General features: G+C 48.8%; 1 protein-coding gene across 1 annotated transcript in view; it reads right to left on the bottom strand.

The window, feature by feature from the left end:
• LOC135174396 (zinc finger protein 850-like) overlaps positions 1–23,063 on the bottom strand; it is a 393,382-nt gene that overhangs the window by 176,433 nt on the left and 193,886 nt on the right.

Raw genomic sequence — 23,063 nt, 5'->3', positions numbered from 1 at the left:
TTTTAGGGGTGCCAGGGGATGTTAGGTGGCTTATGGAAGGCTTTCTGGAAGGACCTGCCCTGCTGTCAGGCATTGAGGCAGCTGGCAGGCTTCTTCCTTCTCTCCTGAGGCAGCAGGTTGAGCTAAAGAGTAGTTAATCTTTGAGCCTGCTGCAGCAGGATGAGTGAAATGACTGCAGGGCACTGGTGGGGCACTAAAATCACTGTTGGATGGCATCGTGGCCACTGGTGACCCAATGGGAATCCTATAGGGAGCTTCAGGTCTGCCTGATAGAAGCCCTGGAGGAGCTGAAATTGCAGAGGGCCACTGCTGGTGCAGTGGAAGTCCTGTGGGAAGTCTGAAGCCTCCTGGAATGCAGCAGGGCCAGCGGTGGCTACTGGAAGGCTTTCTGGAAGGCTCTGCCCTGCTGGCAGGCACTGAGGCAGCTGGCAGGCTGCTGAGTGTCTTGTGCTGGTGGCCAGGTTGTGCAGGATGATGTCCCTGTCCCTTGGAGGTGGCTTTTGCTGTCAGCCATGGGTGGTGACCTCTTGGCCACTGCTGCTTCTGTTTGGGCACTGGCAGAGCCTGGTCCAGTCTGGCTCATGCCTGGCCTAGCAGCAGAGCTGTGTGGGGATAGGTCCCTCTGGGGTGGCCATGGGGTGAGGAAAGGGGCTTGGAAGGGTGTGGTTCTTTGGGTGCCTGGGCACTTCTTTCTCAATTGCCCAGGTGCAATGGAAAGGAAGGAAGAATGTCTGGGCCTGTTGGAATCCATCGTGGCCCTCGGTGAGCTAATGGAAGTGCTGTGGGGAGCTTCAGGCCTGCTGTCAGGAGTCAGATCCACTGCTGAGCTTGTGGCAGCCTGAAGGAAGCCCTGGGCACAGTGGAAGTCTTGTGAGGAAATGTTGGGTTGCTGAAAGGTCCTGAGAGGCCTCTGTGGTGCATGAGGAAGAGTTTTGGGCTTGTAGAATTGCCAGCAGAGGGCTCTAGTCTGGTAGACTCCATCTGGAGCAGTGCTGGGCTAGAGGAAAGCTCTGGAGAAGTTCTGGTCCAGCTGGGATGCTGCAGGGCAGTTGGTGGGCAGGTGGAAGTCAGGTTGGCAGCCCCTGGCTGGCTGGAACCCTGCAGTGTCACTTGGGGGCTCCTGGAAAGGCCAAGAGATGTCCTGGAGCCACTGGAATGCAGCAGGGGAAGTGGTGAGCCAAGGGAACTGCCTAAGGAGTGCCTGGGCCTGCTGGCAGGCATCCATTGGCCTTTGCACAGCCTCCAGCTGAGCCTGCTGGGGATTCCCTTGGGCTTTCCACCAGCCCAGCCCTGGCCCTGCTGCCTCCCAGAAGAGTTCCCACAGGCTTTCCTGTCCCCACCAGTGCCCTGCTGCCAGCCACTGTGCCCACTGCTTGCACTGCAAGCCTGCTGCTTGGTGCCCACAAGTTTCCCTTGCAGTCCGATACAGGCTCCTGCAAAACCATTTCAAGACCCCTTCAGACCCCTTCAGGCCCTTACAGACCCCTCTTGGCCCACAGACCCTGTGTCTTCCCCCAGCCTTCAGATACTTGTAAGCATTTATCCAATGCCATCTCAGTCTTCTCCTCTCCAGACTCTCAGCCCCAGGTCCCTCAGCCTCTCTTCATTAGCCCTACAGTCCCCTCATCATCCTCCTAGCCCTCTGCTGGACCCTCTCCAGCAGATCTCTGTCCCTCTGCAACTGGGGAGTGCAAAACTGAACACAGTATTCAAGATGATGTCTCCCCAGGGCAGAGTAGAGGAGGAGGAGAACCTCCCTTGCTCTGCTGGACACACTCTGCCATTGGCCTTCTTGGCCCCCAGGGCACATTGCTGTGCCATGAATGTTCTGTACCAGCACCCCCAAGTCCCTCTTCTTGGGGCTGCTCTCCAGCAGATCACCTCCCAGCCTGGACTGCTGCAGTTTATTATCCCTCCCCAGATGCAGGACTCTGCCCTTGTCCTTGTTGAACTTCACCTGGTTCCTCTGTGCCCAGCTCTCAGTCTGCCCAGGTCTCTCTGGATGGCAGCACAGCCTGCAGCTGTCTCAGCCAAGCCTCCCAGCTTGGTGTCAGCAGCAAACTTGCTGAGCAGCCTCTGTCTGTCTGTGCCCTATCAGGCTAGCCAAGTCTGACTTCTTCTTGGTAAATCCATGCTGGCTGCTCCTGATAAGCTTCTTCTCTCCCGAGTGCCTTGAGATGCCCTCCAGCAGGAGCTGCTCCATTGTTTCTCCAGGGATGGAGGTGAGGCTGCCTGGTCTGTAGTTCCCTGGAACCTCTTTGTTGCTCTTTTTGAGGCCTGCAGTGCCATTGGCTCTGCTCCAGCCCTCAGGCTCCTCGCCTGTCTGCTACGAGTTGGCAAAGATGATGGAGAGTGGTGGAGCAGCAACCTCAGGCAGTTGTCTATGCACCCTTGGGTGCATCTCATCAGGGCCCAGGGACTTGTGAATGCTCAATGTGTGTAACTGATCCTAACCCAGTGTGCACTGACCAGTGGGGAGTACTCTCTGCTCCAGGCTTCCTCTCCTTCATCTAGGGTCTGGAGTCCATAGGGGAGTTCATTCTTAGGTGTAAAGAATTGTGACCATTTGAGCTGACTCTCTAGCTCAGACATAGGGGGAAGATGAACACTCCAGGGATAGGCCATAAAATGGCAACAATAGCTAAATTAATATAATTTCATTGGAGCATCAAGAGCTTAATGTCTAGAAGCACAGCTTGTTCTCCCCCTTCTCCCACTGGCTTATGCTGCTTCAGCTTCGCCTATCTTCCCTGGCTGCTGTTTTGGCTACTGCTGCTTCTGCTGCTTCGCCGCCACTTGACCCCTCCCCCACCTCCCTTAAGGTTATTGTATTGTTTTTTTTCTTCCTTCTCTAGTTATTATCTCTCTTTACATTGTTATACTATAAGAAAATACAATTTCATCTTTCCCTGACTTTCAAAAAAAGGGGTCTGTGTTGTGGTGAGTTTATTTCTCCCTGGGGCGGGGATCTACCCTAATCCAGGACATTAATTTTGGTGCCCAACGTGGGGCACGATCTTGGCTTGTTTTTTTCAGGGAAAAATGAAGTTGTTTGATATATTCTGGCCTATTATTGCCTCAATTCTGACTTTATCAGTTCAGCAGTGTTTTACAGCTATGGTGCACTACCAGGTGTGTTCATTCTTCACTAAGATGGTCTGGGACTCGGTAAAAGCTGTGCTAATGAAGGTTGGAGATGTTGTTAGGAATGTTTTAGGGTTTTGGAATGTCGCTGAGGGTGTGCCGTATGTGACATTGGTGTCAGAGACTAGGAGTTATTAGGAAGAGCTGAGTTACCCAGTAGCCTGCCTAATATGTGTGAACTTGGTGGTTTTGGCTGCTATTGTAGGTCTGGTTGTAGTGTGGAGACGAGAGAGATGCAGGAACAAACAGGCTGTAAGTGAGGGTTTTACCTTTTCCAGAGGCAATAGCAGGGAGCTAGGGGTTAAAGACACAGTTGTCACGGGGGGGGGGGGGGGTTGTTTGTATGCCGGTTGTGGAGGAGGGGAGAAATTAATTAATGTGAGAGGATATATATATATATATATATATATATATATATATATATATACTAAACTCCAATATACCAACTCTCGCTACCCCCAACCACTGAACTTTAATCTTAAATTGTTCTTTATATAGTTATGAAGACATTATGGGAATATCTATCTACAGAAACTTATTAATAACTAGGAAACATTCAAACTATATACAGAGAGAGAGTTTTCCCTGCTGCTTAATGCTGCCTGGGGGCGTATACTATTTGCTCAGCAAAGCTGAGCTGAAAGCTGCTCTCTGCTTTATGGCAGAGGTAATAGAAATTAGAGGCATCTACTCACAATTCTTATCCATCACCCTCTGGGGCTGCATCAGCCTGTGCCTAGTGTCCAATTCTCCAGGGTCTCTGACTGTGGACTTTGAGGCTGGAATCCTCTGGCATCAGGGGAAACGGCAGTCTCTGACCTTACTGCTGCTGGCTCCTGCTGGCTGCTCTCTCCAGGGGTACACAGGCAGGATCCCCAGGTGCAGAGGCAGGACTTTGTGCAGTCTGAGCATGGGTCTAACTCTGACTAAAGGCAGCCATACAGCTGCAAGGAAGCATGCATGCAGGCAGGCAAGCAAGCATGCGGCGGAGCCACAAGTAATGTGGGGATCGGCCTAGCAAGTGAGCCTGTGCACCCCTATTTATCAAAATGTGGGCCAAGAGTTAATGGTCTCACTGGCCACTCGAATGACCAATCAGGTTGGCAGTCAGCCAAACCTTACCATACTAGGTAAAACCCACAGGCCTGGACTCCAAATATGGGAATCACATGGGCCCAGCACTAGGCAGGCATGAGCTGGGCATGTGGGGACTCACATAATCAGGTGTCCTGGGCAACTGACTTTATCGCCCCACTCTGTTGTGCCCCTTTGTGCTCGTTTACCCCTGGTGCAGGCAGAGGGACATGACCAGGCAGAGCAGCCATAAATAAGCCCTCCACAACAGAGTGCCTGGGGCCAGTGGCAGCTGTGGGGCAGTTTGGCTGTGCTGAGGGTGGTGGAATCGGAGTCCTCCGTGCCCCCCAGAGCCTTGGCCTGGGGGTGTGGTGTGCCCAGACCTGTGCTGCCAGCACTGCCTTGAGTGTCCCCAGCCCCACTGCCTGTTTCTGGGGACCGTCTCATTGCAGGGTGCCCCCAGCCCCCCTGCCCCCAATGCTGCTCCTTGGGACGCTGCAGCTCGCCCCCAGGGTGTTTTGGTTTGGGGTGCCTGTGAAAAATGGTATCTGTGTCAATAAAAGAATGGCAAAGCAGAATATAAGAATATGAGAAAATGAAAATATGTCACTATGTGAATGGCAGAGCAGGGTGTGTCAGAGCTAACTAAGCTGGAGATGTTGGGACCTACGAGTGATAACAGAAAGTGCTGTGAAGAGATAGCCCCCTGTGAATAGGGGACATGAACAAAACAGGGGTGTGCCAGAGCTCACTGAGCAAAGCTGGGGATGAACAGTAACAGAAAACACCATGAGCATGGTAGATAAGCAACTGAAAAGCGTGTGAACATGAAGACGCAAAGAGCTGAGTCACAAAGACACCTGAGGAAGACTCATTACTTCAGCCTCACGACGGCCAGAGAGACCCCCAGGAGGATTAGCAGGCATGCACAACAGTTCCAGGAGAAACTGAAACCGTTTTGGGAAATGATAGAATATGGATTACACTGCTCTGTGAATGTGTATCTGAGCAGGAAATAAAAACCCTGCAACCGCGTGTGTACAGTGTGCAGCTGCGGAGCTAAACTGCCCTGCGCCCAGCGCTGCTCCTTGCTTGCCAAAATAAAACTCCTTCAGCTTAGCTCTAAGTTTTTTTGTGGCTCAATTTTAACAATCTGGGGGCTTGTCTGTGCCGTGGAACTGAGTTTAGGGGAAGTCTGGGGAATAACATGTGAGGCCATTTATAAAAAGGTTTAAAAGATTTATTACTAAAAACACTAGAAATCCCCTTCCCCAAACTGATTTATAACTATCCCACGTGAATTCTTGGTTCGCGGTTGAGAGTTAAAATGCAGAGTGGCTAAAATGAAAAGAGTCTGTGATTTTAAGAAAGCTCATTTGAGTTTTGAGGTTATTCAGTCTCTAAGTAAAGAGTTTGTCCGATGCAGTTCTGAAGAGTTCTAAAGGCATTACGAATTGCGGTGCGTTGTTTAAGCTTCCGCGGGTCCGATCGAACTGGGCGTCGGCTCGCGAAGCTGATGGCGATCGGGCGCTGTCCTGTTCTGTGCTGAGCTGGCTTGTAGCTTCTATCGCTGCGATGCGCGTGCAGGCAGGGTATCATTCAGAAGAAGAGCAGGGTTTAGAGCAAGGTGCAGGGTTTTAAGAGCAAGGAGAGTGCGAGGGTGCTCAATTAAGGCAAATGCAGCATTTTTATAGTGTTCAAAAGAGGTGTGCTCAGCCAGTTCAGGCGATTTTTATGTTAACTTTACAGATTGGTACAAAGTTATGATCAATTCATACAATTGGACAATTCTTACCAAAAACAACCTATAGGACCACCCAGGGGTCAGCCCCCAACAGGTGTCCATCGGGCTATGGGAACCAAGGTCCCTTTCTCAAAACATAGCCAACGTTTATGTCTCTGCCCCTCCAGGGGAGAAACTTTCTCAGGGCTGTATGTCTGCTGGTACAGTAACTGCCGTCAGATAGAAATATTGTTTTGGTTTTCGATGGCTGGTACCGTGTGAGCCACGACTTAATGTACAAGTGAGACCTTTGCAAGGGGGCTTTGCTCCCTTCCATGACATATTCCACCCCCTGGCTTACATGGGCCAAACAAAAAATTGAAAAGTTAGATGAAATGTACATATTATACATAACCATTATACATATAATACCTTTAAACCTTAGAATATATAAACAATATACCTAATACAAGCAAAACTATAATCTAAACTAGTTTAAGATAGATCAATCCCATATACCCACCCCCTGAAGAACAAAATATCTTTATTTACAAAACAAAGAAAACCTGTTACATGTGAAAGCAATTCAGAAGTCTGGGAGAATCCTTCGTACACTAATGCGATGAGTTTTCCCACTTACATCAGTTGCTTCCCATGCATACAACCCATTTGGTTTTGACAGGGTCATAGGCACAACTCCAATCGAAGGTAAGTTCACCATTACTGGTTGTCCCACCTGTAACTTGTGTAATGATTGTTGAGGGTGTTGAGATTTATCTGGCAGATGGTTAATATTCCCCACTAGTTTGTCAGGACAAAACGCTTTGATTTTTGGACCACCGTAATTACCCCATTGGTTATTCACAATGAAGACTGCATGTGGTAAACGTTTATCCCAGTTACCTTTTGATATGATGGCATGCTTCTTAATTAGAGCATTTGTTCTTTCTACTATACCATTAGCTTGAGGATAGCAGGGAGTATGGAATACCCATGTAACTCCCTCACCCTTAGCCCAGTCTTGTACAGATGACGCTGTGAAATGAGATCCATTATCACTCTGAATATACTCTGGCATTGGTAAAAAACTGAACCACTGCCTCAAAGCCTCAATGGTTTGAGTGCCTGTGGCAGCGCTAGTGGCTGTAGCCATGACCAATCCTGAGACCACTTCCACCCCCACCAGTATGTACTTCTTCCCATGTGAGGGTTTAAATGGACCCACATAATCAATTTTCCATGTGCTCCATAACTTCTTGTCTCCTCTGATGTGTTGAGCTGGTGCTAGGTTGGGATGATTGGCTTTCAGCCTAATCTTGCACTGTGGACAGGCTGAAATGATTGCCTCACAGGTAGTCATAGAAATTGGCCATCCTCTGGATCTACATTCGTAGTAGAGGTCTGCTTTCCCTGAATGGCCTCTTTTAATATGTAGCCATTCAGCCAATCTCCACCATTCATCTTTCTCATCATTCACCATGTTTATTTTTGCCAAGTAATCTACCTGATCATTCCAGGTTGCAGCTGGGGTTTGTTGTTTGGAGTGTCCCTTAACCCAACCTACTTGAAGGGGTCTGGATCGGCCTATCTCCAATAGCCTTTTCCAGTCATCAGCCCTCCAAACTTCCACATTTGAAACCTTCCACTGATTCGCTTCCCACTGGCAAATCCACTCAGTGGCGCCTTTGAACGTGGAGTAGGAATCAGTGTAAATAGTTTCTGCCCCATGATCTGCTGCTAGCATGAGAGCACGCAGTTCTCCTACCTGTGCACTGCCATCACCCTCCTCAGTGATGGTTTGGCCTGTAGCAATCTCCAAGGCAGCGGCTTTGTAACGCCACTTGGACCTCACCCTCCGAGAGGATGCATCTGTGAACCACACTCCTGACTTATCAGAGTCTGTGGTCATTTCTGGGGCCACCTGAATAGGAGAAGGTTTATATGGCTGACCAAGCAGTGCTCTATCAGAGTTTATGGGCTGCTGCAATTTGGATACCTTCGTAGGTCCCTCTTTCAGTGGCAAAAGCTGTGAGATTCCCTCCAGGTAGGCATACCACTTTCTTACAGTGGTCTTTTGGGCAATCCCTTCTGGTGGAGGAGATCCTTTAAGGATCAATTTCAACAGCGGGAATCGGCCTTGCACTACAATATCCTGTGTAGTGCGAAGCTTCTCTGCCTCTTTGACAGCTCGAGTTAGGGAAAGGAGTCCCTTTTCCCATTCCGAGTACCGTGTCTCGGTCTCTTTGAATGCCATTGATGAAAACAAAAGAGCTCTGCTAGGACCATTGGGTCCCCTTTGGAATATTCCACAGTACAAGGCATGCTTGGAAAAACCCCATTCAGCCCTTAGGACATCTTGTGGGTGCAAGGGTCCCAACTTCTGATATGCCTTCAGCTCATCTTTGAGAACTCTCAGGCTCTCAGAATGTTGTGGAGTCCAATCCCAAACTTTATGCTTCTTAAGCAAATCATACAGAGGACGAGCAATCACGGAGAAACCTGGGATGTGTTTTCTCCAGTAGCCCAAGGTGCCCAACAATTGTTGTAGCTCCTTTTTGTTTTGGGGTATCTGGCCCTTTTCAATTTCTTGTAAGGTATCCTCTAGTACTGACACTGCACCTGCCACCCACCAGGATCCTAGGAACTTAACCTCCTGGCTTGGGCCTTGGCACTTTTCCCTTGGAATAGTCAGTCCTTGGTCAGTCAGTAACTTCCAAATGTCCCTGGCTACTGCAGCAACTTGCTCCTTGTCATTTCCTCCCACCAAGATGTCATCAATGTAATGGTACGCCTTAACATTTTTAGGAAGTTAAATAGTGTCAAGCAAGGCTGCTAGTGTGTTATGTGCAATAGTTGTACTATGTTTGTACCCCTGTGGGAGACTGTTGAATGTGTATTGAATACCTTGCCAGGTGAATGCAAACTGCAGTTTGTCCTCTTCCCTCAGCGGTACCTTGAAGAACATGTCCTTCACATCCATAGTTGTCATCCAGGCATGAGAAGCCGCTTGAATTGCTGTCACTGTGGATGAGAGACTTGGAACTGCTGCAGTGAGAGGAAGAGTTTCCTAAAGTCAATAGTTAGTCTCCACCCGCCATCTGGTTTTTGAACTGGCCAGACGGGTGAATTGTAAGGAGAATGAGTTCTGGTGATAATCTTTCTTTTCTCCAGGTCAGCTATCACTTCAGTAATGCCTTGCCTAGCTGCTGCTGGTAATGGATATTGTGCAACACAGGTAACGTGTGACTTTGGCAGTGTAGGAGTGGTTTGCAATAAGTGAACACGAGCATGGGCTGATTTTGCCCCTTTTGCTCCCACTCCATAAGAACCAAAGCTCCATAATGTACCATCTGGAAGATGCCACCTCTTACCTGCTAAAACATCAAATCCAAGAATATTCTCTTGACAGGTACCTAATGCCACCTCTACCAGGGTGCTCCTTTTCTCCCCAGGTAACCACAGTCTTGTTTTAGCTAAGTGGCATATGTTGGGCTGTCCTGTGACACCCATTATCTTTACCTTCCTTCTGGATGGCAGGATTCTCAGATGCTTTGCCAGTTGCACATTTAGCACTGTAATCTGTGCACCTGTATCTATTAGATACTTCACAGCAGTTCTGTCCATTCCTGTTGGAATCATAATGAAAGATTCAGGTTTTTCAGACCACTGGCAGGCATAAATAAAGCGATGGATGAGGCCTGAAGCATTCATCGCTACTTCTAGTTTTTTGACTTGCTTTTAGCCCCCTGCTGATCAGAAGTGAAAGGCTGACCAGACTTGTTAGGAGAGGCGGCTCTGGAACTCCTGTTGTGGTCCCCTCCTGCCCCATCTCCATCACGGTCTTTAAGGTCTGAGCTAGTAGTTTTTTCATCATTCGATGCATGTCATCTCGTAACTCACCAATGATGGTTTTACTCAGATTATTGAATTCAGCCCTCATGGGGTTGTACTCTACCCAGCTCTTTTTCAATAAATCACAAGGTTTTATCCCGAATTTATGCTCTTGTTTTAGGTATACACCTTGCCCATAATAGGGACTTTGCCCCCAGGATATTCCCGAGCTGTAGTGATGATTGAGCTCCGGTGTCCCCCTAGGGCTCGACCGTGGGCTCACTCTAGGACTCCCTCTGGGACTCCCTTTAGGGCTACCAGATGCCTTAGCATGTCGCACTTCTTGTTTCTTTCCATGTGAGGCAACCACATGGCTGCTTTTGTTTCCAGATTGCTTCTTCTCAAAGAAGGATGGTGGTAAAAATGGAGTGTCAGTTTAACCTAATTCTCGCCCTTTAATGGACAATTCCTCCAGCAGTTCTCCCCACGTAGTGTGGTGGGATGAGCTCTCCCCCAATTGCATACTCTCTTGTAATACTTCCTCAATTTGTTCTCTTCTGGCATTACATACCCCCCTTAAAACACCTGGCAGACCTTTTACTAAAGGTCTCAGCCTGTGTGGCTCTATTGGGGCATCCATGGGATTTGGATGAAGTCCCCTCTGACTCATAGCCTGCATACACGCTAGCTTAGTAACTGTTTCACGCAATTCATTGCAGTTTGTGACACAAAATTTTGTGGGTTCATCTCTATCTGTAGGATCGAAGGAACCAGCCCAATAAAGGATTCTAGAACTCAATGCGAGATCCCCCTCGGGACCTGTACCTAGGAACACTTCAGGTCCCCAAGAGCTACAGGAAATTCAAGAAAAAGCAAGGAAAATTCAAGAAGAAGACAATCCCATGGTATTCTTCAGAGAAAGGGAAAATCAGAATTGTCACAAAACTCATTCCATTGCAATTAGCAGCTGCTCCAGTAAGCTCCTAGGCTTCAAAATATGGTACCATCTAAAAGGCCTTCCAAAATAGTCCTGTCTTTATCTGTTTGAACAAGTTTATTGGGGGGAAGGAGTTGACTGGCATTAGCCTACAAGCTCTATCATTCCCTGCTCCTAGTCCGGAATCTGGTTAGTGACTTGCAATGTGGATTTCAGTGCCCATGCTCTCGGTGAGAGGGGCAATGCATCTGAGCTCTAGTAATAAGTGTGCTAGTGTGTCCTGTTTGGTGCTTTCTGTGTCTGTGTGAGTTTCCACCCATTGTCAGTGGGACTGGCATCTCTGATATTGCCTAGCAATTTCCCTCACCCACTGAGCAATGGGTGCCTAGTCCGTAGAAGGAATTAATCAGTAAGGCAATGGGTGAATACCCCAGTCAGGAACAATTAGCTATCATTTTGAGTGCAAACTGTCATTATCAGGTGGCTAAAAGGATGCACCTGTGTGTGTCCATGCCTGTAGCAGGGGCAAAAATGGTTATAAGTCCCCATCATTGTTCTTGCCATCATTTCCATAAACTTTCTAACATCTGGCATTGTACTCAAGTCCGTGTGTAAGTCAATCTCCTGAGGTCTGACTCTGGCCTTAGTAATTTTCCAGCTCAAAACAATCCCAAGGCTCTACTGCTTCCAGCAGAAAAAAAAAAATCTGTCTGTGTAAGTCGATCTTTTGAGGTCTGATTGTGGCCTCAGTAATGTCCCAACCTAAATAATTCTAGGGGCTCTGCTGCTGCATCTTTTCTGGGGTGACAATCAGACCACGTCTTGTGCAGACTGTCTCAATTGTTTTCAAGTCTGCAGGCACAAACGGCCATGAACCACAGAAAATAATGTCATCCAGGTAGTGAGAGACAATTGTACATGCCCAATTTTTGTAAGGGTTGCGATGCTTTTGCAACAAACAATTGGCAGTGAGTTGGTGAGTTCTTCATTCCTTGCAGCAAAGCTGTGCCCTCATAGTGGCTTGCAGGTTCAGCTTCATTCACAGATGGTACTGTAGAGGCAAATCGCTGGCAATCTTTTTTGGCGAGGGAGATAGCAAGAAGCCGTGGCAGGAAGTTTCGTGACTTGTGTATCCTGCAAGGTGACACTTACTGCTGTTGCCAAGTCAAGCCCGTGGCTCCTGCCAGCGGCAGGGTAGTGAGTGTCCAGGTACCCTTTGCCTCGTCCTGCATTACAGCTACTGTTGTCTGTGCGCAGCTGCTCGCACTGGCCATGAAGTTTCCCGACCGGCAGACTGCCAGGCAATGGTCACACCACATTGAGGGCGAACAGCACTGCATTGTGTGACCCAGCTGGCCGCAGCGATAGCAGCCCACTGGCATTGGGCAGGTCTCCTGCTGTTTTGCCGAAACAATAAGGACTTTTTTGTCAAGCACAGTCTCGACTGCCTGTGCTAACTCTCCTGCTGCAGCTTGATTAGATGCATGTATGGCGTCTGTCACAAGCATGTACTGCTCCTGACCCTGGGTACATTCTAACATGTCTTCTACCGATGCCCCTGTGGGCAACATGGCTAAAATACCCCTGGTCTTAGGATTAGCATTTTCAAATGCCATGCTCTTCATTAGCCCTGCTTTGGTGCTATCATCCAACTCTCCTTCATGTGTTAATGCTGCCCAAAGCCAGTCAATGAAGTGACTATACTCCTCATTCGTCCCCTGCCTGATTCCTGTGTATGAGGGACTGGGCATTAAGCCGGGAGTGGAATAAAAGGCTTGTAGTGCCAACCGGGCAGACAGATCGCGAAGCTCTTGTGGGAAATGGAGCTGTGCCTCTGTAGACTGGTAGCTGCCCTGACCAGTTAGAATGTCGGGCGTAATCCTGTACAAGGGATCCCTGGTCCGCTAGTGATGAGTGGCTTCCCTGGTTGCCTGCCGAGACCACTCCCGTTCCCACAGGAGAAACTGGGAAGGAGTCAGGATAAGACTGGCTAAATTACGGCAGTCCACAGGCATGCAACAGTCAGCGGAAAACAGCCAATCTAACATCTGCCTGGCGGGTTCTGATCATACCCCATATTCTTTAACTGCCTTCTGCACACGTTCCAGATGCTTCCACTCCCAGGCATCCCAGTGCACCTCGCCATTCACCCTGGTTATTACAGGAAAAGCTGTATACTGCACAGGGTGCCACTCCCCCTCGAACATAGCATTTTTAGTGACACCAGACCACTTCAGATTATGCTGAGATGCTTTCTCTCGAATCTCATTGTCCAGTTCCTGGATCTCCCGGAGGCATTCGGCCAGCGGGCAGGGTGCTGGTGAAGGAGGGGGCAGCGGGGCGGGCAGAGTCACCGGGTGCAGCAGCCTGTTCTGTTGTTTTGCACGGTGAAGCATCCATTTCTCTAACATCTTAACTACTTGTTCCAGCGACCGCTTGGTATCATCAGTGGTAGCCGTAGGTGACTGGTGGCCGCTAATGCATGCTGAGCTGTGAGAGCACACCCCTCCGGCTGAGGCGCCATCGTCAGGCTCGGGGGTAGCAATGATCGGTTTATCGGGCGCGGCCCCAGTAGGGAGGGGGGGCGGAGGCGGGGCACGGGGCAGGCAACATGGTTGACCACCTGGATCATGCTGCACGCTTTTTTTCAACTCCACCACTGAGCTGACAACCTTCCCAGTCATGCCCTTGACTGGGGCAGCACGGCTAAGTCCAAAAAACTGATTTACCGAGCTCTCTTTCTCAACTGCAGGCAGCAACGGAGTGCTTGGGGCTGGGGCAGAGCTGGAAGCTGGCACTGCGCATGCGTCAGAACTGCCAGCAATGGCTGGGGCAGCGAGAAGTGACTGAGAAGCTGCGATTGCAGCGTTTTTTTTGGGTTTCATGTCTAGTAACGCGCGGAGCACATCCCGCCAGGTGGGACCTAGCTGTCGAGCTGTCTTAGAGTCTTTTCCATTGTTAATAACCGCGTCCAACAGTGCATCTCCAACCTCCCACCACATTTCCAATTTAAAGATCATGGGAGGCTCACTCACATGACCCTGCGCATGCACCCAGGCCAACAGCTCTTGGAACTTTCCAATGTCCGGCAAGCATTCTCTCAGGAAAACATGCACACCAGCAGACGCAGTGCCATATCAAATTCCATGTGGGCCTTACCTGCACACTCGGTCTGTTCACTCTTGAAATGAACGTCCAGCAACCACCTCCATCCTGAGGCAGCGCCACCCGGTCCAGCGGCACCGAATGACGATAGTTTTTTCGATATGAAAAACATCTGCAGGATGATCAGCCCCATCTCTTCTGACCAACTCTCCAGCTTCCTGATCACAGTCCTACCCGCTGCCAGCCTGCCTCAGTCTTAGCAGAATGCCTGCTTCACTGTTCAGGCGCCAATTGTCGGTGGAGTGCTATGGGTAAATGACTCTTTGTTCACCAATATGGTTAGATGGTCATAATCCACTTTATTTCCATGATACAGTGACTTATATGCATTCTAGCAAGAGGCGTGCTCCACCAAGATTGGTTACAATCAGAGGGTACAGGGTTACTTGTAAGGCATAGATACATCAGCATAACATAACAATCTGAGGGTCAGCCCTCCAGACCACCTACTCCAGCCCTCTTGGCTATCTAACTCTGCCCACTGCAGCTGTGTGTGGGGTGCTCACTTGTTTACAGTTTGATTTCCTGGGCTAGCAGCATCCCAAGGCCGTTTCTCAGCACAGTTGCTCATGTTTATCATTTCTATGTCCTCTGCTAACAAGAATTCTCCAACAAACTAAAGCCCTGTATTGCCCAACTTCTGAACTGCCAGGCCACCTAATGAATACATTCCAATAGATTCAGTTCTCTCCACTATCCCTTTCCTCCTCCTGGCTGGAGGCAGGGCACCCCTAATGCTGAACATGGCATGTAGGGTGTGCACAGTGATTGGTGTTGTTGTGAGAGAAATTGCAATTGTTGGAATCATAGCAGTTGCTCTCAGGAGCTGAAGAAGTGACAGCTACTTTCCTGGCATTGCTGCCTCTGTTCCTGCCACTCTGCAGTTCCCTGACTCTCTTTGAAAGAGCTGAAGTCGGTTTACCATCCCATTTGTTCATGTTCTCACCATATGTGTCACGCAGAAGTATCCACAGTGACGCACGTGATTGCTGATGTCTGGGTGGAATTTGTCTCCTCCTGGGCTGGAATTGCCTTGCAGGAGGTGGGCGTCTGTTCCTGACTGCAGAAACATGCACCCATTCAGATGATGCAGGGACGGTATCCTTTACCAGATTGGAAATGTTTCTGAGATCCTCCTTCAGTTCTTTCATGCTGTCTTTTATGCCACCCTTAATGCTATCTCTAATACCATCTTTAAGCTCTGTACCCGGAGTTTTTATGGCACAGATTATGGCAGAGTGTGCCAAGCTGTCCTCTATCTGCCTGAGCTGGTCAGTGAAGTCACCAACAGTGATAGACCTTCCATTATCACTCCTTGATAGAAACTTGCTGACCAAGATGTTAGCATAGGATGAAGGAGCAAGCTTAATCAGCTTCTTCATGAGACCTGTTCCAAGAGGAATGTCATCAGGCTCATGTGTGCCATGATCTCCATAAAGCACTTCCTTCACAGCAAACTCCTTCAGAAGCTTCATTCCCTGCTCAATGCTGTTCCACTTCTTGGCAGCCCATGGCAGATCATCTCGGGAAGGATATCTCATAGCCACAGCCAGCAGAAGGCGTGTCCACAAGCTAACCTTACCAAGAGGACTTGCCAGGTATTTGTCCACTCCACTCTCCTTGGTGAGTGGTCCCAGCTGCTTGGCAGACTTGTCTCCTACCTGCAGAGCATTAGCACCAATGCCACGGCATCTCACCAGCCAGCTTAGGATTGGCTCACCTGATTCTCTTGCGTATTCCTTTCTAACTTCCCTGACCTCTCTGAGTGGATCGTTGGAGTCCTGGCTGTCATCCTCCTCCTCTTCCTCTTGTTGATCTGGTTGTCCCTGGCCTAGAAACAGAACTTTCCTCATAGCACTCTTAAACTCATTGCAACCATCTTCTTTCTTGGCATGTGTGTGTCTACGTGCCGCACCTTCACTGGAGTTCTCTCCAGCCGTGCATCAATGTCCTGCCATAGATCAGCACACCACATAGACTTTCCTTTCCTCTGCCAACCATGCTTCTTCCAGTCCTTTAGCCAACCCCACAGAGCATTGGCTACCATCCATGAGTCAGTGTAGAGGTAAAAGATAGGCCAATTCTCACATTCAGCCACATCAAGAGCGAGTTGGACAGCTTTTACCTCAGTGAACTGACTGGATTCTCCTTCTCCATCTCTCGCTTCGGTAACTCTCCTGGTTGGACTCCAGACTGCTGACTTCCATCTTCACTTGTTCACACCAAGACGACAGGAACCATCTGTGAACAAAGCATAGTTCTTTTCCTGATCAGAGAGATCACCATAGGGAGGAGCTTCCTCAGCATGAGTTATTTTCTCCTCTGGAGGTTTGGAACAGTCTGTGCCTTCTGGCCAGTTGGTGATCACCTCCACTAGACCAGGTCGATCAAGATTACCCATTCACGCTCATTGGGTTATCAAAGCCATCCATTTAGACCAGGTTGCATCTGTGGCATGATGCGGTGATGAACCTTTGCCCTTGAACATCCAGTTAAGAACTGGCAGTCTAGGAGCTAAAAGCAATCGTGACTCAGTTCCAATCACTTCAGAAGCTGCTTTCACTCCTTCATAATCTGCTAGTATCTCTTTCTCTGTTGCAGTGTAATTTGCCTCTGAACCTCTGTAGGTAAGACCCCAAAAATCAAGTGGATGACCACGTGTCTCATTTGGAGCTCTCTGCCAAAGGCTCCAAGTTGGACATTGTCACTGGCAGCCGTGTACAGAATGTTCTTAATGTCCGGACCAGATCGCACAGGTCCCAAGCCCACTGCATGGACTACTTCTCGTTTGATCTGATCAAAGGCTGCTTGGTGTTCAGGTCCCCACTCGAAATTGTTTGTCTTACAAATCACATCATGTAGAGGTTTGACAATTTGACTGAATCCAGGAGTGTGCAGTCTCCAAAATCCCATTGCACCTAAGAGAGACAGAGTGTCCTTCTTACTGGTAAGATTTTCAGTGACATTAAAACCAGCATACCCAAGAATGAGACCACCCCAGGACCAGAAAATGCTTATAAGTTTAGCTTTGACCTTCTTAAAAACTACATTAAGCAAGAAATAACCAATTTGGTCTTTGATCCAATTGTACACAAGAAAACAGAAAAGAGGCCACACAATGGCCCCACCAAGTACAATAGCTGCTTTATTAGCTTCATTCTGATCCCCAGAGTTAATTAACAGTCACTCAAATGAATTTGCCCCATGTTGGGTGAAGCCAATAAAATATGTGGTGGTTTGTGTGTTATCCACCCCCCTACACACACACTTTAGAAGCACCTAGCTAGACTCAGCCGGCTCTGGGAATATAAATGAAGCTATTTATTTACAGCTAGCACAATATACAAGCAGATATTTACAGTATATACAGTTATAGACAGAAATATACAAGGTAAAAAGTAATACAGAAACACAACTCCCCTCCCAGAAACCTGAGTCCCCAGGGGGGGCTCTCATCCACCCCTGCACCTTCCCCTTGCCCCTCTCAACATTACCCCAGTCCTAAGGAAGAAAAGAGGATCAGCCAAGAGGTTAAGAAGCAAAGGTGAGTGGCACATGAGGTTAGGGAGATGCAGCTCAGTCAGTGCCCAGCCCAAAAGTGAAGACAAAATGGAGAGAGTGTTATCTAATGTTTTCCCTTTTTGATCCCATATCTCCCTCTGAGACTGTGAGGGGAATAGACATAACCATTGTTTTCCTTTTCATAGCCTATGATCTAGTTCTTTTCACCAAAACATTCTAGCCTGCTTCAAACTAGCACAATAAGCTTCTTCATGAGACCTGTTCCAAGAGGAATGTTATCAGGCTCACGTGTGCCATGATCTCCATAAAGCACTTCCTTCACAGCAAATTCCTTCAGAAGCTTCATTCCCTGCTCAATGCTGTTCCACTTCTTGGCAGCCCATGGCAAATCATCTCGGGAAGGATATCTCATAGCCACAGCCAACAGGAGGCGTGTCCACAAGCTAACCCTACCAAGAGGACTTGCCAGGTATTTGCCCACTCCACTCTCCTTGGTGAGTGGTCCCAGCTGCTTGGCAGACTTGTCTCCTACCTGCAGAGCATTAGCACCAATGCCACGGCATCTCACCAGCCAGCTTAGGATTGGCTCACCTGATTCTCTTGCGTATTCCTTTCTAACTTCCCTGACCTCTCTGAGTGGATCGTTGGAGTCCTGGCTGTCATCCTCCTCCTCTTCCTCTTGTTGATCTGGTTGTCCCTGGCCTAGAAACAGAACTTTCCTCATAGCACTCTTAAACTCATTGCAACCATCTTCTTTCTTGGCATGTGTGTGTCTACGTGCCGCACCTTCACTGGAGTTCTCTCCAGCCGTGCATCAATGTCCTGCCATAGATCAGCACACCACATAGACTTTCCTTTCCTCTGCCAACCATGCTTCTTCCAGTCCTTTAGCCAACCCCACAGAGCATTGGCTACCATCCATGAGTCAGTGTAGAGGTAAAAGATAGGCCAATTCTCACATTCAGCCACATCAAGAGCGAGTTGGACAGCTTTTACCTCAGTGAACTGACTGGATTCTCCTTCTCCATCTCTCGCTTCGGTAACTCTCCTGGTTGGACTCCAGACTGCTGACTTCCATCTTCACTTGTTCACACCAAGACGACAGGAACCATCTGTGAACAAAGCATAGTTCTTTTCCTGATCAGAGAGATCACCATAGGGAGGAGCTTCCTCAGCATGAGTTATTTTCTCCTCTGGAGGTTTGGAACAGTCTGTGCCTTCTGGCCAGTTGGTGATCACCTCCACTAGACCAGGTCGATCAAGATTACCCATTCACGCTCATTGGGTTATCAAAGCCATCCATTTAGACCAGGTTGCATCTGTGGCATGATGCGGTGATGAACCTTTGCCCTTGAACATCCAGTTAAGAACTGGCAGTCTAGGAGCTAAAAGCAATCGTGACTCAGTTCCAATCACTTCAGAAGCTGCTTTCACTCCTTCATAATCTGCTAGTATCTCTTTCTCTGTTGCAGTGTAATTTGCCTCTGAACCTCTGTAGGTAAGACCCCAAAAATCAAGTGGATGACCACGTGTCTCATTTGGAGCTCTCTGCCAAAGGCTCCAAGTTGGACATTGTCACTGGCAGCCGTGTACAGAATGTTCTTAATGTCCGGACCAGATCGCACAGGTCCCAAGCCCACTGCATGGACTACTTCTCGTTTGATCTGATCAAAGGCTGCTTGGTGTTCAGGTCCCCACTCGAAATTGTTTGTCTTACAAATCACATCATGTAGAGGTTTGACAATTTGACTGAAACCAGGAGTGTGCAGTCTCCAAAATCCCATTGCACCTAAGAGAGACAGAGTGTCCTTCTTACTGGTAAGATTTTCAGTGACATTAAAACCAGCATACCCAAGAATGAGACCACCCCAGGACCAGAAAATGCTTATAAGTTTAGCTTTGACCTTCTTAAAAACTACATTAAGCAAGAAATAACCAATTTGGTCTTTGATCCAATTGTACACAAGAAAACAGAAAAGAGGCCACACAATGGCCCCACCAAGTACAATAGCTGCTTTATTAGCTTCATTCTGATCCCCAGAGTTAATTAACAGTCACTCAAATGAATTTGCCCCATGTTGGGTGAAGCCAATAAAATATGTGGTGGTTTGTGTGTTATCCACCCCCCTACACACACACTTTAGAAGCACCTAGCTAGACTCAGCCGGCTCTGGGAATATAAATGAAGCTATTTATTTACAGCTAGCACAATATACAAGCAGATATTTACAGTATATACAGTTATAGACAGAAATATACAAGGTAAAAAGTAATACAGAAACACAACTCCCCTCCCAGAAACCTGAGTCCCCAGGGGGGGCTCTCATCCACCCCTGCACCTTCCCCTTGCCCCTCTCAACATTACCCCAGTCCTAAGGAAGAAAAGAGGATCAGCCAAGAGGTTAAGAAGCAAAGGTGAGTGGCACATGAGGTTAGGGAGATGCAGCTCAGTCAGTGCCCAGCCCAAAAGTGAAGACAAAATGGAGAGAGTGTTATCTAATGTTTTCCCTTTTTGATCCCATATCTCCCTCTGAGACTGTGAGGGGAATAGACATAACCATTGTTTTCCTTTTCATAGCCTATGATCTAGTTCTTTTCACCAAAACATTCTAGCCTGCTTCAAACTAGCACAATAAGCTTCTTCATGAGACCTGTTCCAAGAGGAATGTTATCAGGCTCACGTGTGCCATGATCTCCATAAAGCACTTCCTTCACAGCAAATTCCTTCAGAAGCTTCATTCCCTGCTCAATGCTGTTCCACTTCTTGGCAGCCCATGGCAAATCATCTCGGGAAGGATATCTCATAGCCACAGCCAACAGGAGGCGTGTCCACAAGCTAACCCTACCAAGAGGACTTGCCAGGTATTTGCCCACTCCACTCTCCTTGGTGAGTGGTCCCAGCTGCTTGGCAGACTTGTCTCCTACCTGCAGGGCATTGGCACCTATGCTACGGCATCTCACTAGCCAGCTTAGGATTGGCTCACCTGATTCCCTTGAGTATTCCTTTCTAACTTCCCTGACCTCTCTGAGTGGACTGTTGGAATCCTAGATATCATCTTCCTCCTCCTCTTCCTCTGGTTGTCCTGGTTGTCTTTGTCCTGGAAACAGACCTTTTCCAAGAGCACTCTTTAACTGCTCATCGCCATCCTCCTTCCTGGCAGCCATCTCACATAGCTCTTTGCATCATTGTTATGAGATCTAAGTAAATGGACTGAGTCTCTAAGGCTGCATTTCTCCTCTTCTTCCTCTTGTGTAACAGAGGTCCCCTCCCCTAAATTGTCTCTGGGATCACTCTTTCTCAAGTGTTTCATCATAGCCTGTGCCTTTGCTGGAGCGAGAAAGGTGGTAGAAGTTTCTTCTAGTGGATCTGAATATCTGAGGGTCTGAACTGCTGCCTGTGAGTTTGAAATTGGTATAAGGTTAGAAACTGCTGCCTGTGGATTTGTACTGGGTGCAGAATTACAAACAGATGAAACACAGACAGCCTGAGGAGAAGAAGCCCTTTGGCTGTCTGCCATGTTCTTGGTAGATAGATAACTCTTGGCTGAACTCCCAGAACCTGAGGCATCCAGGAACTGTGTCTCTATTTTGCTGGTTATTGCCAGATCCAGCTGTGATCTGTGAAATGCTTCCATGGTTGTGGGAAGAACTGATCATTATTAAGATTAGTGGTGGGGCTGGAAGAGCTCTGAACATCAACATTAATAAAGGGTATTAATTTTGGAAAAATATAATCTCACATTAATTAATTTCCCTTCATAATAGCTCTGTGACATCACAGAGCAGGATGTGTGACATCATAGAGAGGGTTACACAACACCACAGAGCAGGTTGCATGATTGTCACATCACAGAGCAGGATGTGAGACTTCACAAAGAGGCTTGTGTGGCATTATAGAGTGTGAGCCATCACAGAGTGGGCTGTGTGACATAGTCAAGGTGGCTTTGTGACATCATAGAAGGGGATGTGAGACACCACTGAGAGGGTTTTTGACATCCCAGAGAGGTGATGTGACTGTGTAGAGAAGGCTGTGTGACACCATGCAGCTGTGAGCTCCAGCTGCAGAGAGCAGTGCAGAAGTCTGATGCAAGGAGCAGGGAGGGAAGCGCCAGGTGGGCAGTGAGAGGCTTGGGGAGGTTGGGAGGGTGGGCAGTGAAGTTGTCCATTCAGTGTCAGCTCTCAAGGGACAGCTTCTCCTGCCAGGACAGACTTCCTGAGCAGACAGCCTGCAGCATTCTCCCTTGCTGGGTGCTGCTCTCACTCTCCTCTCATCTGAGAGATAATCAAATACTTCCCTTTGCCATGAGCACTGAGCTGTGTTTGCTGTGTTCTGACAGCTTGTAGATAACTGCAGAGAGAAAAACAGCTCCTGAGGGCACTTAGGGCTCATTGCATGAACTTGAGGAGCTGCCAGGAGACTGAAGAGACCTCTCAAGAAGTCTAAGGCAGAAGAAAAACTCAAAGAACCTTGAAGCTTTGATGGGCCCCACTGAGGGTTGTTCCTGAGAAAGCCTCCACAGGGACTTGTTAGAGCAGCTCCTTGGAGGCCATGAGTGCAGGGAGGCAAAGGCAAAGTGCAGGCCAGAAAAGCCTGGGCTTGGTTTGTGAAGCAGAAAGGCCAAGCCCTGACCCTCAGGCCTTGCCAAGGCAGATCCTGAGAGCCTCAAAACAAAGTTTCATCTCCCCAGCCATAGGAGCAGAAGCAACTGCCAGAGCCAAGGGGACAAAGGCCTCAATCCTCTGGGGCCTTTCAGCCTGGCCAGAGCCCTTGGCCATCCCCACTGCAGCCTGTCCTGTGCTGTCCCATGCCTGCACCTCTTGCCCTTCAGGCTCCCATCTTGCTTCCCCAGCCAGCTCTCACCCTGACAGTTCCACTCCTTCCCTCAGGGCTCTCCACCCTTGCTGGAGTTGCCTTGGCACACAGCCAAACATGGGCTGCCCACACTCCTGGCTCCCCTCTTGCACCACAGCTTTACCCTTTGAGTGACATTTCTGTCCTCAGCCACAGCCTGAACCTTCCAAGATGCACTTCCTAAAGGCTTCCTTCTCTGCCCACACCCAAGAATGCTCCAGCAGCTCACAGCAGCCTTGAGGCAGCAGCACAGCACTCCTGAGCCTTCAGCTTCTTATGGAGAGCCTCCAAAGTCCATCCTGGCAGATCTTCTTCCTCCAGACCTCCTCTTTCAAGGCCATGTGGCTGCTCCTGCACCTCATGGCCCTTGCCCTGTCAGACAGGGGTGGAAATGGGTTACAGATGAGAGTTCAGAGCACAGGAAGGAGGTGTGAGGCTGAGGTGCCCATGGGAAGGCTGAAGGCTCAGAGATGCCTTTGAGTGCTGGGGCTCAGGCCAAGGCTGAGGAGAGCCTTTGGTGGCCTCTTGATGGTGCTGGGCAGGGTTCAGGTGAGGGCCAGCTGTGAGGAACAGGGATTGTGTTGGGGCTGGGCTGAGTGCTGCAACTAAGGCCAAGTGGTCAATGCAAAGGGTAAAGGCTGGGGCCAGGATGAGCAATGGAGGCAGAATTAAGGGCAGGGATGGTTTAGGGAGGGGCTGAGGTTGAAGGGGTGAGGTGAGGAATGGGCTCAGCTCCTTTTGGGTAGAGCAGGGGCCTGAGGTCAGGAGAGGAGCAGTGGTAAGGCATATAGGGCCTGGGGACACTGGCTAGAGAG

Source organism: Pogoniulus pusillus, unplaced genomic scaffold, assembly GCF_015220805.1.
Source record: "Pogoniulus pusillus isolate bPogPus1 unplaced genomic scaffold, bPogPus1.pri scaffold_63_arrow_ctg1, whole genome shotgun sequence".
In the NCBI taxonomy this organism is placed as follows: Eukaryota; Metazoa; Chordata; class Aves; order Piciformes; family Lybiidae; genus Pogoniulus; species Pogoniulus pusillus.
Note: the sequence above shows the minus strand (reverse complement) of the source record. Positions and strands in the feature narration are given on the sequence as shown.